This window comes from Oryzias melastigma, linkage group LG14 (genome assembly GCF_002922805.2).
Source record: "Oryzias melastigma strain HK-1 linkage group LG14, ASM292280v2, whole genome shotgun sequence".
Classification (NCBI taxonomy): Eukaryota; Metazoa; Chordata; class Actinopteri; order Beloniformes; family Adrianichthyidae; genus Oryzias; species Oryzias melastigma.
In genome coordinates this window covers 7,480,071-7,495,455 of record NC_050525.1, presented here as the reverse complement: position 1 = coordinate 7,495,455, position 15,385 = coordinate 7,480,071, and the positions used below count along the sequence as shown (strand labels likewise).

General features: G+C 37.9%; 1 protein-coding gene across 3 annotated transcripts in view; it reads right to left on the bottom strand.

Moving 5' to 3' along the window:
- pknox2 (pbx/knotted 1 homeobox 2) overlaps window positions 1–15,385 on the bottom strand; it is a 105,647-nt gene that overhangs the window by 68,211 nt on the left and 22,051 nt on the right. For 2 of the 3 annotated variants that reach the window (XM_024261670.2, XM_024261672.2), the window contains exon 2: window positions 526–568. The exons of the other annotated variant lie outside the window; for it this stretch is intronic. The gene's annotated coding sequence lies outside the window, so the exon portion shown is untranslated. The remainder of the gene's footprint in view (window positions 1–525; window positions 569–15,385) is intronic. 3 annotated transcript variants of the gene reach the window in all.

Here is a 15,385-nt window from a genome sequence, read left to right as displayed (position 1 = left end):
GAGACTGGGTTGCCTGCTTCCTCTCCCGAGCTAGGATGAAAGGGTTTACGATACACTGTCCCCAGCAGGAGGGCAGGATGCTGATTGAATGTAAACATCCCCAAATGGTTCCTTACATGACACCTCCAATCAACTATTTGAATGTGCTTCTTTGTTGAACCTCCAATGAACATTTGACTTTGCTTCTTTGTTTGAATGTTGTAACCGCCCACTTGTGCTTTCCAATAAAAGAAGCAGGGCAAGGATCAGTTCTTTAAGGAAAAGGATGATGGCACAATCTTCCCATCATACTTGTTCCTTCCTTATGCATAAGTAACTTTGCTTGTTGGTTTGGTCATTTTACTGAGTTCTTTTTCTCTCTAGTGTCGAGGTGAATTTCCCTGACACAAACTTTCAAAGTTTCAACAAAACCTGCTTCTTGAAACGAGCCCCTGATATGTTTGGTTTGCATGAGACAGACAGACAAAAAGACATTGGCTCATGACAGCAATAGTTCTTCAATACATAAAGTAGTTAAACACTTACATTTAGCTGGCCCACACCAGGTGTCCAAATCTTCAGACAAATCCTGTCAATGAGAAGATCCAGTATTATTATGTAGTTCTGGTGACAGCAAACAGAATTTAAAGGATCTGTGGGACATTCAGGCCACAGTGTTGAAGTATACGGTGATCGATCACCAATAAAGCTTGTTCACCATCACTGATTTGAATTTTGCAAGCACATTTTGTTCTGCGTCCTGTACACCATTATCGTCAACCAATCCCATCCGTGCCATGTCTTCTGTACAGATTGTGTTCAGTTTGCACAAGTTTCATAAATCTTTGATCTTGAGCTGATCTTTAGTTTTATTTTAAATACTAAAGTTAGAACTTCTAGAGTTTATACAAGACTGAAAAGTGTCAAAAATGTTCACTTCTGTCAGAGAAAATTGTGTAACGTGTGTAGTGAGGGGTTTTTACATTCCAAAAACATCAAAAATGATCATGAAGAATAAAGATGACTACTTTGTGGCTTTTGCTCTTTATTTTTAAAACATGACTCCAACAATAAATGAAGGATCACCATATTTACACAACAGTAAATGTGTTTATAGCTTTAGGAGTTTGATCTTTACTTATGACACAAGAAATAAGCGGGGTTAGAAACATACAAACCCTAATGACTACCTGAATTGGGTCAAATAGACCCACTTGTGAGCCAAATCTGTGAAACGATCCAGAATTTCTATCACCAGGATGCAAGGCACTTTAAGGCGGACCAGATTTTTATTCTTTGATACCTTTGGATGTATCATTTATGTTTAACAAAAGAGTGTCAAACTCGTTTTGGTTCAGGGGCCAATTCAACCCGTCTGATCTCAAGTAGGCCAGACCAGTAACATAATAGCAAAGTAAGCCATGTTCAATTTCTGTTTTCAAAAGCTAAAATACTGTGTCAAATACTTCAAATGTTTGGTTTATGGTTAAAATTTCTCTGCATTATATTTACAAGTCATTTAAAGAGAAAATGTGGAAATGTTGAATTGGCTTGTGAGAATGGGTAAGCTCAATGGAGCAGGGAATTTTTCCAGTTCCAGGTTCCAGTGTTAGTAACTATTTCTTGCAGAATTTAAGGTATTCTTTCCATTGTTTTTCTTTATTTTGGTTGTGCCATCTTATTGTTGAGTCTCTGTTTATTCAGCTATAAGAAGAACCCTATCACAGCAACGCTGACAAGAAAGTAGCAATGTGGAGTCATGTGACTCCAGTTCGAAGCAGCTACTGTCTGCTGGGCTTTGAGCCCCATGGAACACACCGAGCCGAAGCGCACATGCAAAAGATTTAAGTTCAATCAAGCATTCAGAGCCGGACACCTGATCTTTCGCTTAGAGCTGCTCTGGAACAGTAAGAATGCAGTGGGGCCTCGCAGCAGGCCGCCTGCCTCGCCTCCTGCAATCTGCTAACACAGAGCCACTGAGGAGATGATATTTAACTAGTCCTGCTCCGCTCAGTGGGGACTACTGTGTGCGGTAGGTAGACACCGACGGAGGCCCCAAATGTAAAAGCAGGAGAAAAGAAAGAAAAGCTGTTTTGATTTTTGGCAAATGTTCTCCTTTTTAATGATTTAAGTTAGGAAATGGTGAAAAGTAAAGATAAAAAGAACTTGAAGGTTTTTTTTTTCAAAGGAAGACTCAAGAATGGGTAAAAATAGGTAGCAATATTGTTGGAAAAACTATTAATTTTTGTATTCTGGTATATTTTTATCATGTGAAAACAACTACTTAGTGTGACTCCAGAATATAAACATGCATAGCTCAGATCATTAAACAACCATTTCATTAAAAATGTTAGTATTATAACTTTAAGAAAAGTACAAAAAAACCCATATATTTCTTGTCATGTCAATTTTGACATTGATATACAACAAGGGTCTACTACCTGCGGCTCCAGAATCAGGTGTGGCTCTTTTATCTCTCCATGGTGGCTCAGCTACGCTTTTGGCTAATTTGTTATCTACTGAGGTTTTTTAGGCTAAGTTGGAGTTTAGCTTCTATTTTAGCATCATGCTAACGTTTTTGGCTAATTTGGCATCAACTGGGGTTTTTTTAGGCTAATTTTGAGTTTAGCTTCTATTTTAGCATATTGCTAACGGTTTTGACTAATTTATTTTACTGATAAATTTTAGGCTATTTTGGAGTTCAGTTACTAGTTAAGCAACAAGCTAGCCTTTTTGGCTAATTTGACCTCTACTGAGGCTTTTATGCTTATTTGGAGTTTAGCTTGTATTTTAGCAACATGCTAACATTTTTGGCTAATTTATTATTTAGAGGGACTTTTAAGGTTAATTTAGAGTTTAGCTTTTATTTTAGCAACAGGCTAATTTTTTAAACTCATTTATTGTACTGAGGAATTTAAGGCTATTTAAGAGTTTAGGTAGTATTTAAGCAACGAGCTAGCTTTTTGGCTAATTTAGCATCTCCTAAGGTAAAAGTTAAAATACAAAAAAAAAAAAAATTGAGAGATGCTTGTTTTCTTTTTATATGTTTTCTTTTGTTTGTGCCAAAAAATGTACATATAGGATATTTAAAAAAGAAGGTAATGAATACAAATCCAAATTTCTTAAGGGCTAAAGTAAATCTATGCGGCTCGGCTCTTTCTAGGTTTTGATCTGTAGAAAACAAGTACAAATGGCTCTTTTACTGTTAAAGGTTGCTGATCCCTGGTATAGGTTAGTATTTAGGACAATAGTCACATCAGAGGTGAATCCAGACCACACTGATTTTTATTTCCAACATGGTTTTACTAGAGTATTGAGGATTCACTGAGTGAAACAGAAGACCAGATTACTGACAGTAAACCTACTCAAAGCCTAACAAAGCATGCTAGTGTAGGTAGACAGTTTTCCTGCCAGACGGACAGCTCAGACCAGAGACAGTCTGAGAGAAAGCATGTGTTGGGTTTCTTGTAGCTACAAAGAAAACATTTTGGCCTCTCAGTAATCCCTCCTGAGGCCCTCCCTAAACTCAGAAGACCCTTCCTCCCACATTTTACCTCTGTCTGGGATTGTCAGAGAGCGACTTAGTATCCTGAATTCCGCCACACATCCTTCACCATCTCTCCTCCATGACCCCTCTGGGACCAAACTGACCTTGCTGTCAGCGTCAAAGTAAATCAGAGCAGGAGTCAGAGCAGCAAGGGGCTCAACCCAGGGGGCTAGAGGTCTAATCTCTGTGTTCCTCAAAAAATCCACAGAGGAAACATTAGCATTCCTGACTATATTCAGAATCACTCAAACTCAATCTGGACACGGGGAAACGGGAGCACAGAATGTTGGTGGATTCTAAAAATTAAACTGTGTTTACATTTCTCACTAAAACAAGAAAAGGACCGACCACACAGAGTCTACAGATCAGTTACTTCCCTGTGATGATGTTCAATAAGCAAATGCTTTTTGCAGTGTGGTCTTTCAGGGACTAATGAAGTTTAAAAGCCAAGTACTTGCCAAGACACTGATATGGATGTAAATCAAAATGTGCCACCACTCTCCTTTTGTAAGGTTTCATAGACTTCAAGTGACTTCCAAGTCTCCCTAAGTCTTCTAAAGCCTTGCTTGGAGTGGTAGAATACGGTCCAGTTAATTCTGGTGAGCATTTCTACCCAGTTCAGTCTTGTTTCCACTGAATGGTTTGTTTTCATGGCGCATGCGTAGTGTAGGCCGCTAGCTCACCTTGTATCACACCGTCACCAAGGAAGGGAAGGAACGTTTGCAGTTCCACCACAGACCAGCCCTTACTGTTGTTGCTTAAAAACGTAGGAAATGCCAGTTTAAATGAGCGCTACATTGGAGCTTTCCAATGTCCTTATCACTTTTGCCAACCCAAAACATTCTCATCCCCAAGTTATCACATATTCAGGTTTGGTTAAGCCCCCTTCCACATCACTTTTTGATGTTTTAGTTGTCCCCAACTCATCATTTTTGCATGCGGTACCGGATGCACACTGGACCCTGGGACGTGTCCAGTACCAATACCCTAACCCATTTCCTGTACCCTAACCTAACTTTAACCTAGTACTGGTTTGCATCCGGTAGTGCGCCTGGTACAGCGTCTGGTTCTGGTTCAAGTCCGGTGTCGGGTTAGGGTACCGGTATTGGGTTTGGGTGCTGGTGCTCCATGCGTCATGGTACTGGACCAGTTCTGGTTCGCGGCCCGGAGGTTGGGGACCTGTGATTTTATCGGAACAGCCAGTATGTCAAAAAACGACAAGTTGGGGACCCCCAACATGTCAAAAAGTGCCGCAGAGGGATCCTTAAGCAAACACCAATATATAATGACTTGGGAGTGAGAATATGTTGGCCAATCAATGGGTGGCAAGAGCGGCCCCGCCCCAACCATTGGTACTGTTTAACAAGTTCATTTTACAATGGAGATTCTCAAAATACTGGACCATACTGTACTGGACCGCTCAGTGGAAACAAGGCTTTACATACTAACAAACATTTCTGTGGGTACTGTAAGCCTAGACCAGGGTTCTGCAAACTATAAAGTTAAAAGAGCTATTTGGCCCAGTTCTTACAGATCAAAACCCAGTGAGAGCCACTTTGTTTACAAAAATATGCTTTGCTTTGGTGACCATGTTGCCAAAATGTAGTTTTAAGCATTTAAAATAGTTGAATTGGAAAATATTTTTCTATATGAAACATTTAGCCTATTTTAATGTTGCCAGCATTAACGTTCCTTTCAAAATAAAATACAATCTGTATCAAATCCTGTTGCAGCAGATTTACTCAAAATGAAAAAAAAAAACCCATCAGAGAGGATATTTTCTGTCATTGTGACTTTGGTCAGTTTTTTCTTCATAACTGACATTGGTGTGAAGTCCATTTTTTTAAATACAAAAAGTATAAATAACAACAACCAGGCACTGTTGTGCAGCAGAAGATGTGCTTTATATGTACTCTAATAAAAGTAGATTTAAGCTTTTGTCTTCCTTTGCTCAGTTTTCTGACATGTTAAATATCTAAAAATAAATGACAAAACCTAATAAACTTAAAAAACAAAAAATAAGCCAAAGATCTACAATGGAAGGACATGCGGCTCCAGAGCCTCAGCTTGCAGACCCCTGGCCTAGACTCTACAGCTTGTTAGAAGTCAATAGTTACTCTAAACTGTCCATGCGCGTCATTATCTGTGTTTGTGTTCTGCAATCTGTTTGGTAGGGCTCCTGAGATTTTCAACTTAAAGGAAATTTGTGGTCTTTTATTTTGAAAATCGAGCAGATTCTTTCTTCATTAATCATTATCTTTTCTCTTATTCTCTATTAAAAATGTCTTAGATCCTATTTATATAATCATTCACAGGTAAACATTCCATGCATGTCTATGTTTAGCTCAGCTGTGTCGTTTCTCTACTGCCTTACTGGTGTGACCACGCTCATTGACTGGAATGAGTCTCCGTCACGACTGCTTATGCAAAGTGAAGCAAAACCAATCAGACATTTACACCAGGCTAAAGACAGAAGATCCCAGATGAATCCTGGCTTTGTTTGAATATATCCAGATCATACTACATTGGCTCTTGTCTAACCAGACAGAACAGTTTGAAGTCCAGTCCCACTGAGAGAAAGCTTGAGTTCATTTTTGACCTGAATACTTCTTTGAACTCACATAAAAATCAAGTTTCTAGAAATACTTGATTATACTTTTGTTATCCCAAAACAACTGAAGATATGTCTGGGCTCTTTTACTCGCCCTATTGTCCTATCATGGTATAGCATATTAATTGATGATAAACTTTAAGCATTAAGCATTAATACATTTTTATACCACACCTTTACCACAGTAATGATGATAATACACTGATGTCAGGCTTTAGCCTTAGACTTTGAAACAGCTGCTATCTGAGTTTTGAGCATCATGGAACAGTTAGCTTAAGCTAATATGCAAAATATCCAAGCTCATTAACACATTCAGGGCATCTGAAATCACTTGATGTTTTGATTTATCTGCTCAAAGGCCAAGGTTTGGTGATGTCACATCATGCTGAGATGGCGCCAATCAAAGAGTTCTAAAACTGGAATGAAACTGGCCTCACGTGAAACAAAGAGTCATTTAACCACATCTCTCACTGGTCTTTATTTACAGTCCATGGTTGAAACCAGAGGAGATTTAATAGACTTGGTTCTCTGACTGAAGGATTACTTGTTGATCTAAGGGCTTCCAAAGGAAGAGCCTTTAGATACAAGGCTTTTCTCCCGCTGAACCAGATCCTCTCTTGGGTTGATATACGATATGCCTTAAAGTTTTGAGTTGACACTTTCTTTAAAGAAAAAGCTTGATGGAGGGCCACCTAGCACAATTTAGTAAGCCGAACTGTCTTCCCTTTCAACCTTTTATTTCCTCCAGTTCCATTTCTTTCCTTCTTTTTATCTGTGAACTCCATTTGGTTGGAACAATCGGTTGTTCAGTTTAAGAAATGGTATGCCAAATTGTCCAGAAAAGGTTCCATCACAGTGATCTGGAGCAGCCTGGTCAACCAACAGGTGACAGGTGTTGAGTGTTCAGGTCATGGTCTGCCCTGCCTCCAAGGTAAACTTCTGCTGGTATCTGCCACCTGTGGCTGTACTTAAATGAAGCAGTTCCTGCAACACAGCATTAGCATACCAGCAATAACTAACTAATCCTGAACTTGAATCTGGTTGTTAGTAGGGCTGTAAGGAGTATCCGGGTGCTCGGGTACTCGTGATTTGCTCGGTAAAATTTGAGTACGAATATTAACGACGTCCAAGATGGCTGATTTGCGATCTTGATAAATATAGTAGAGTGTAGTAAAATATTAGCTGGGGACAATGTATTTTTGCTCTGAAATGCAGAAAAGCTTCCAGTTTTCAAAGTAAAACTAGTGAGAGTTTTTTTCTGTTCAAAGACTGAAATGGAAGTTCCACTCCCGGACATCAGTTCTGAGTAAAAACTAGCCTTAACACCGGAGCTTTAGCTCCAGTGTTTACATTCTTTTGGTTTTGGTAGTTCTTCAACAGTTGACGCAATTAACGTAACTTCAGCGGATTCTGAAGCGCAGAATGGCAGTCTCTCGCTGATCAACAGAACTGCATACATGCTGTAATCAGCATGAATCAGCTGATTCTGTTGTGGAAAAAAAAAGACTTTTCTGCACCAATATGTAATGCTAGAACTTAAAGTGAAGCAGAACGCTGGATGGAAAAACTGAGGAGAACATTTTCAGGTTTTGTCGTTAAATTATCAAAAACAACAATGATTTTATGCTTTTTATATTGTTTAAATTACTGCTGAACTGAACCAGAAGGTTGATCAAATAATAATCAATAATCAATAAATCAAATAATTTCCATTTTCATACATCCGGTAAAAAGACACAACATAGCAACAAACATTATATTAAAAAGTAAGAATCGTGGTTCGATTCGTGAAACTCTGAGCTTGATCCGTGAATCAAATGCAATCTAAGCAATGATGCACAGCCCTAACCCTGACCTGTCTCTAAAAATACACTTTCAACCAACCTTCTCAATCTGCTTTGATGTTCCTTTTAACAAGAAAAACCCCGAATAAACAGCATAAAAAAAGTTATTCTTAAACTCCATATTAGAGATGAATAGTAAAGTATTTGCTCGTTGTCAGATGAACATAATTACAGGAAAATTAATGAGCTGCACTTTTGTTTATTGTATATCAGACCACAGTCTTGGGGATTTCATATATATCTAATAAAAGTTTAGGTGTTAAAGTACAAAGAAAGTTCAGTTTTTCCACAATTTCTCCTTAGCCATGGCCCTCCAGCTGTTCACAAGCTTTCATGCCAACAGCTGTGCAGAGGTTTAGTGGTCTTTGATGCCATGACAACAGCTAGATCCATTACAGTACAAACTCTCAGTGCCAGAAGGAAGATTAACATTGTGCCATGTTTTCTTTTCTTAAATTTCACTTGTATTTCTATGATGAACTAAACACCAGGAGGCAGATATTGAACTGAATACCGAGGTGTAGCTATGTTTGTGTGACTAAACCTCAAACTCCTCCATGAATACCTGAAACTATAACCAGGTGACCTCACAGATCAACTCATTCACTAAAGTCCAGAAAAAGGGATTGTTTCAGCCTCATACAATAGAGGCTAAATCGGTCTTCATGCCTGGCAGCTGCATGTGACGATCAGTGACCAGCAGGATGTGCAACAAATAGAAAGAGTTCTGTTCTCCTGACAAACAGGATGTGGGGTCACCTGGCCTCAGTAATAGGGTAGTAGAAAAAAAAAAAAAAACGTATTTGAAACCAATGCTTGTAAGACAAAACACAAATTCATTTGTGTTGCTCTTTATCTCCAGGGTAAATCTTAACTGTTTTGAACTCATTTCTGGGATTTTTTAAAAGCCCATGAGATCTCTGCAGGATTTCCCACTGGAGTAACTGGAGCAGCCACAATGCCTCTACAGCTCCGAGGTCAACTTTTTACAGCCACACAGCTGGTCCAGGCAACAGTGCCACGCAACAAAAACACACAAGTTAAATCTGTAAAGAACAATAGAAGGATTTTGTATTCACTACATACAGTATACATACTTCCTGTATTATATGTTGGGAACTCTTGGCTGGGTGGTTAGCAATTAGGTCTGCCATAAACGATTATTTTAAAGCCTAAATTATCCAAAACAGCTAGCATGTAGCTGAAATACTAGCTAAAATCCAAATTAGCCTAACAAGCAAAAGAAGACCAAATTATCCAAAATAGCTAGTATGCAGCTGAAATATTAGATAAACTCCAAAGTAGCCGCAAAAAAAATCCTAAATTACCTAAACCAACTAACATGTCACTGAAATATTATCTAAAATCCAAATTAGTCTGAAAAGCTGAAAAAAATCCTTAATTAGCCTAAATAGCCTAAAAAAACCCAAATAAAAGTCAGAATAGTCCAAAAAGCTAGCAGAATGCCATTTTAACTTTAAACTTTACTACACTCTGACTCCATATAATATAAAGTAACGACTTATCGACTATTAAATCAGACGTTGACTATTTTAATAGTCAATTAGTCATTGATTAGTCAACTAATCGTGGCAGCTCTATTAGCAATGATTTACTCCTTTCATCAACTCCTTAAGTGGAGTGAAGCTATTCAAAGGTAAAAAAAACAAAACAAAACGAAACAACAAAAAAAGAGTTATGTTGTGAACAAGAGAAGTCTAATTCTAGTCTGTCTGGCCTTGTTGTAAAAAAATAATCTTTCCCTGGAAGTCATCTTGAGAGTTCATCACAGACAAAGGGAACGAATGTCAGCAAATTAGTAAAATGAAAACTAATCATTCACTTTAATGCTAATACAAAACCGAAAGTAAAATTCAAACATAAAAATAATAAATTCCTGAAACTCTGGGGATTGTTGCATTAAACGGCTACAGGACAAAACAGAAGTTTCATCCAAAATTTACCTTCATCATTTTTGAGAATTTTGCAATAAACTCACATATTCTCCACGGGTGGTTTCTCACCAATGGGGCTGTAGCCAGTATCCGAGTACTCTGATACAACCGATCTGCTTCCAATATTTGAGTACGAAATATTTTTAACATTCAAGATCGCAGTAAAAATACAAAAAAATACAATATGGGAATTTTTTTTGTTTTTGCTCTGAAATGCATAATAATGTTAGATTTTAATCTTTAAAACAAAAAATAAGCTGAATGTCCAGCACTATTGTCCTCAAAATAAAGTGTCGGTTAAGCTTCCTGTTTTCAAAGTAAAACTAGCGAGTGTGTTTTTGTAGTTGAAAAAAATGAGATTGAAGTTCAATTTACTGAAAACAAATAAACCTCAACATCTGAGCTTTAGCTTCATTCTTTTGATTCCAGTAACTTTTCTACAGTTTACGCAATTAACGTAATTCCAAAGGATTTTGAAGTGGAGAAAAGTCTTGATCTGATTTGCATCGCTTCACAACAGTAAAGTGATTACCTAATCAGTGTGAATCAGCTGATTCTGCAGTGGCCAAAGCGTTTTTCATAACGGCTTTGCACTGGTATGCAATGTTTTAGAACTTAAAGTGTTGCAAAACTTTTAGGATGAAAAACAGAGGAGAACATTTTCAGGATTTGTTGTGAAATGATCCAAAACGACAGTGATGTTTAGGGACCGCTGAAGAACCATGGTTCGATCTGTGAATCACTGAGCTTGATTCATGAAATCGAATCGATATCTAAGTAACAATACACAGCCCTTGTGAGGAGTATTCAAGTACCTGAAAATTCGAGTATGAATATTCACATGCACATTTTTTCTCCGGACAGTCTGTAGGGAACACATACCTCACTTCAGGGTAGGTAAGGAAGACACATATGTATAAAACAAACGCTTCATTTGTCTGTTAGTGCTGTTCCCTGTGTTCCTTGTGTCGATGGTACATTCCATTTCCCTGACGTCCTTTAAAGGTGGATGCAAAATTTCAAGGGAACTGCAAGACACACCTGTGCTCCTCTTAAGATGCAGGTCCTCGTCTCTACAACCCTCCACTACCCGTAGAGATCATCTGACAAAAGCATCAGTTATGGTCTGGTGGTACATCCCATGCAGGGGTTTGTCCTTCCGTGATACTCGGTGCTCCAGCACCACATCCTCTGCTCTCCGTTGCCTGAGGCGTTCACTGAGCACACCGTCAGTTGGGGGCTTGTGCTTGATGGATTCGTGAATCTTGATGCTTCATCTTGGATAGTGGCTCCCATGTGCACTAGTCAGCCCTCCTTATGGTTCTTGTACAGTCTCAGGGTGCTGGGTATGGGATGGAACTCTCCACGTATGAAGAGGAGCTTTTTGTGTCTTAACATTTCTGGTTTGTGTTAATAATTTGTGACCGAAAAATGTTATGAGTGAAGTATAGATTGAAACCCAGGGCATGGTATTACTGTCAATGTGTTGATTCTATATACTCTCAGATCGCAATGTCATGGTTTGATTTGACTTATTGTTTTTAGATTTTTTTGTTTTTGTTTTACTTGGTTTTGAAAATATCCGCAGTTTTCTTAAAGGAGCCCCGCGTCTAAAGTAACAAACATCTGTTTGAGTTGGAATTCACTGAAGACATGACACAACTGGAAGATGTTCGGTATTCTGCATCTAAAATGAAAGTTTTTGCTGATCACCTCTAGCTCCGTGGAGAAATTGAGCGTCGGTGTTAGACTGGGGGCGGAGCTGTCAGAGCAGACTCTTTATAAACTCACAGGTATAAATTCTCCAAACTTTTTAAAAGAAAATATTTTTAAAGCAACTATTTGTGGTCTAAAACATAGTTTTTTCCACATACTTCTTCTGGAATAAAGTGTAACGCTGTGGCGTGATCGCCACCTAGTGTCCAAACTGAAATGCCCTCCAGGAGAAGCAGAACAATGTTTACAATGTTAATGATCTGAACATTTTTGTTAGAACTTCTCCTTTAGATAATCCATGTAACACTGGATGATATTAACAATCTCATTATTTCACTGATACATTTACAGTATGTGAACTGGATCAGATTAAAATAAATATATTCAAATCACATAGTAGATTAGTAAAGTATTTCCAAACAAATGTGTAAACTCAAAATTGAATTGAATTGAAGAATCGAAAAAAATCGGAATCAAATTGATTCAGGCTCTGGTGAATCGAATTAAATTGTTCCTGGAAACTATAATCGATATCCCGCCCTAGGTATGATGTCATGAAATAGGCAGCGCCCACAAGGAGTCAAAGGCGGAGCCTAAGAGATCAAGGCGTCTTACTTTCAGGTAGGAAAAGAGTTCACAAAAATAACTAATATGTTATAAATAATCTGTTCTTCAGAGTTTCAAAGGCTATATATATATATATATATATATATATATATACATACATATATATATATATATATATATATATACATATATATATAGATATAGTTTACTCTGAAGGCTTAAGAATATCATGATATAGGCCCTATGTGTCATGCTGTCACCATTGTAATAGCATGTAACCACAAGCTGCAAATATTGCTGAATATCATTGTGGCTACAGTCCAGCATCTCCAGTGAAGTTCTTAAAGTTAATCACATCTATCACCCATTTATGAGTTACACGATTAATTGAACTGTTTAATTTTCTTTGAGCTCGTGGTTTGGTTCAATATTCTACTAAAAACATTTAGGAATCATCTGACTTACATTTAGCAACCATTGCCTGCAGTAGCTGGCATTCAGAGAGGCTAAGTATAGTGTGACAGAAGCAGACGATGGGTAACAGGCATAATATAAATATCACCCTCTACGTTGTCTACATAATACATTTTTAAATGGATAACTATTTGTTAACAAGTCCTTAGTCGTTGGCAGAGCTGCCATGTATTTTATTCCAGTGGCGTGGGGCGGTAGCAGATGAAACAGAAGCTTCTGGTTGCTCTCGATATAGCGAGAAGTGATAGTACGAATCTGATGCTCTGAATGTCCAGCTGTCCTCCCACTTATTTAAATCCAAATGTTGCAACACATCATTCTTCTCTTTGTTGGGACAATCAGAACTGTGACCTCATATGCTAGTTTCTCTCTATCCCTGAGAACTCTAAGCAATGCTTTGAAGATGTAGGAGTGAAACAAAACCTCCGTAGCAGAGAAGCAAAAAGTAGTGTCAAAAATATTATATATATATGTATCAGATCATAAAGTCATTAAGGAAAACTTAAAAAGGAAGAAAAATAAGTTTTTAAGTTCTACAAGCCAGTGGAAAGTAGTATTAAGTTTTGCAGTCTCAAAGAGGCAGGAAATAAATAGCAAAATACTTTTTAAAAAGTGATATATTTTAAATGTATATTATTTCTTACATGAAGTATTACTTAAAATGTTCTTGTAATAAAACTTTTTAATTTTGTTCTTTTTTTCTAATCCAGAATGATTCTTTTATCAGAAGTCTCTACATAAAATAACAAATTTTCAAGTTTCAATCCATCTCAATACTCAAAAATATACCATACCCTAATATAACTTTCACAACTTCTTAAAGCTAGAGACAGCTGAAGAAGTTTGCTGAAAATATTTTGAATCAAATGATTTAGTAAACCAAAAAAGAAAAGGTAATAACTTTGTGAGCGTGCATAAATGTCCAAAGACTTGATTTACTGCAGCCACACTAACCTTTCTATGTCATGTTGTGCAGCAGCACAGAATTCTAACCAGCAACCTTAAGTTTCTTCTAAGAAAAACTCCCTTCAACATGACAGGGCCCTCAATCGAACGGGATGGTTGGGGTGGAGCAACTGTTGCCACCTGTTGATTGGCAGAAAGTGATGACGACATTGGAAAGCACCAATGTAGCGCTAAGCTAGCGATTCCGTTTTCTTCTCAGCCGCCCGCAATATTCTTTCAAACAACATTAAATTCCTGTTATACTTGATGTACCAGAAGTAACACAAGACAGAGGAGCTGCTTTTCTAGTCAATGACGCACTATTGAACACCACGCATGCACCATGAAAACAAACTGCTCAGTAGAAACAAGGCTTCAGAGAACACAGAGAAGAAGAAGAAGAAGAAGAAGAAGAAGAAGAAGAAGAAGAAGAAGAAGAAGAGCTGGATTAGTGGAGCAGCTTAGTGTCATTTTTAGCCAGACTCGTTCAGTTGATGACACAAGCATGACATTTGGTAAAGTTATAGTCTCTGGGTCTAGTTACAGGAAAAAAGTGCTAGCCACACAAAAATCCAATATGGCCGCCATTTTTTTCAAGATGGCCGCCATGGCAGTAAAGTTGGCAGAATATCATAAAAATAGTTTACTTGATGATGTTTTCAATGGTTTTTTGCCCTGAAAATGGACTGCTAATGCCAGGGTGGCAGTGAGGATGAGCTCTTTCTGCCTAAAAAATCCCAGTTAATATCCCTGTAATGTTGAGCAATGAAAACCTCATTTTACCTGATGAAGTACTCATATTTTTTCAATGTAACTCATTCCACCAACAACCTTTGGTGGCCATCTTGGAAAATGGCCGCCATTTTGGAATTTAAAGTGGCTAGCACTTTTTTCTTAAAATTTGGTGTCTTATAAGTACTTCAGCCAAATTTCATGCTTGTATCACTCCACTAGATGTCGTGGAGTAGGAAGTAGCATAGATCCGTCTGGATGAAGTGAAGAAGAAGAGAATAAAGCAGTCGGTCCTGATGACATACATACCTGTGGAGGTAAAGAGGAGTTTAGCAGAGTTTGAGATGACTGATGATGAGGAATGGAGGAGAAATGATCTAGTTTTATTTAAATAGGGGAAACACGCAGATAAACTACAGAAGAAAAAGAAATGAAAAGTCACAGTGAGTTATGGGAAAGAGGAGTGGAAGCTGGACTGAAATCAGAAGTAAACATTTGTGAGCATCCAAATAAAGAGAACCACAGATGCAGTATTTGCTTTGAGTATACTTCTGGAAAAGAACAGAGAAGGTCAGAAGAAGCTGGATTGAGAAAATCAGAATAAAGAGGAGCTGTGCTCTGTATGAGGAGTAAAAGACTGGTACTCTGGAGTACTGGAGGACATGTGTGAGAACTGTAGGACAGCGGTAAGCTGGAGGTGCTACAAAGTATTACTGTTTTCTTTCTTTGAAAAGGTCTCAGCTCAGATTTATTATTTTTATAACAAGAGTCAGCTTCTGTCCCAAGAATCTTTACGTTGGTCCCAGTGCACATCTCAGTGTCAGTGTACCACATTTTTTAAAAACCAAAACCCCAAATTTTGCTGTAGAGATGTTTCCCGTTAACACTAAAAATAACAACTTAATTTTAGGCTATCATCAGTTTATGTAATTGTCTGATTGCTGAAAGCAATCAGAGTATGAGATCCTACAACTTTATTATAGTTTTTTATTGTCTGATTGCTGAAAGCAATCAG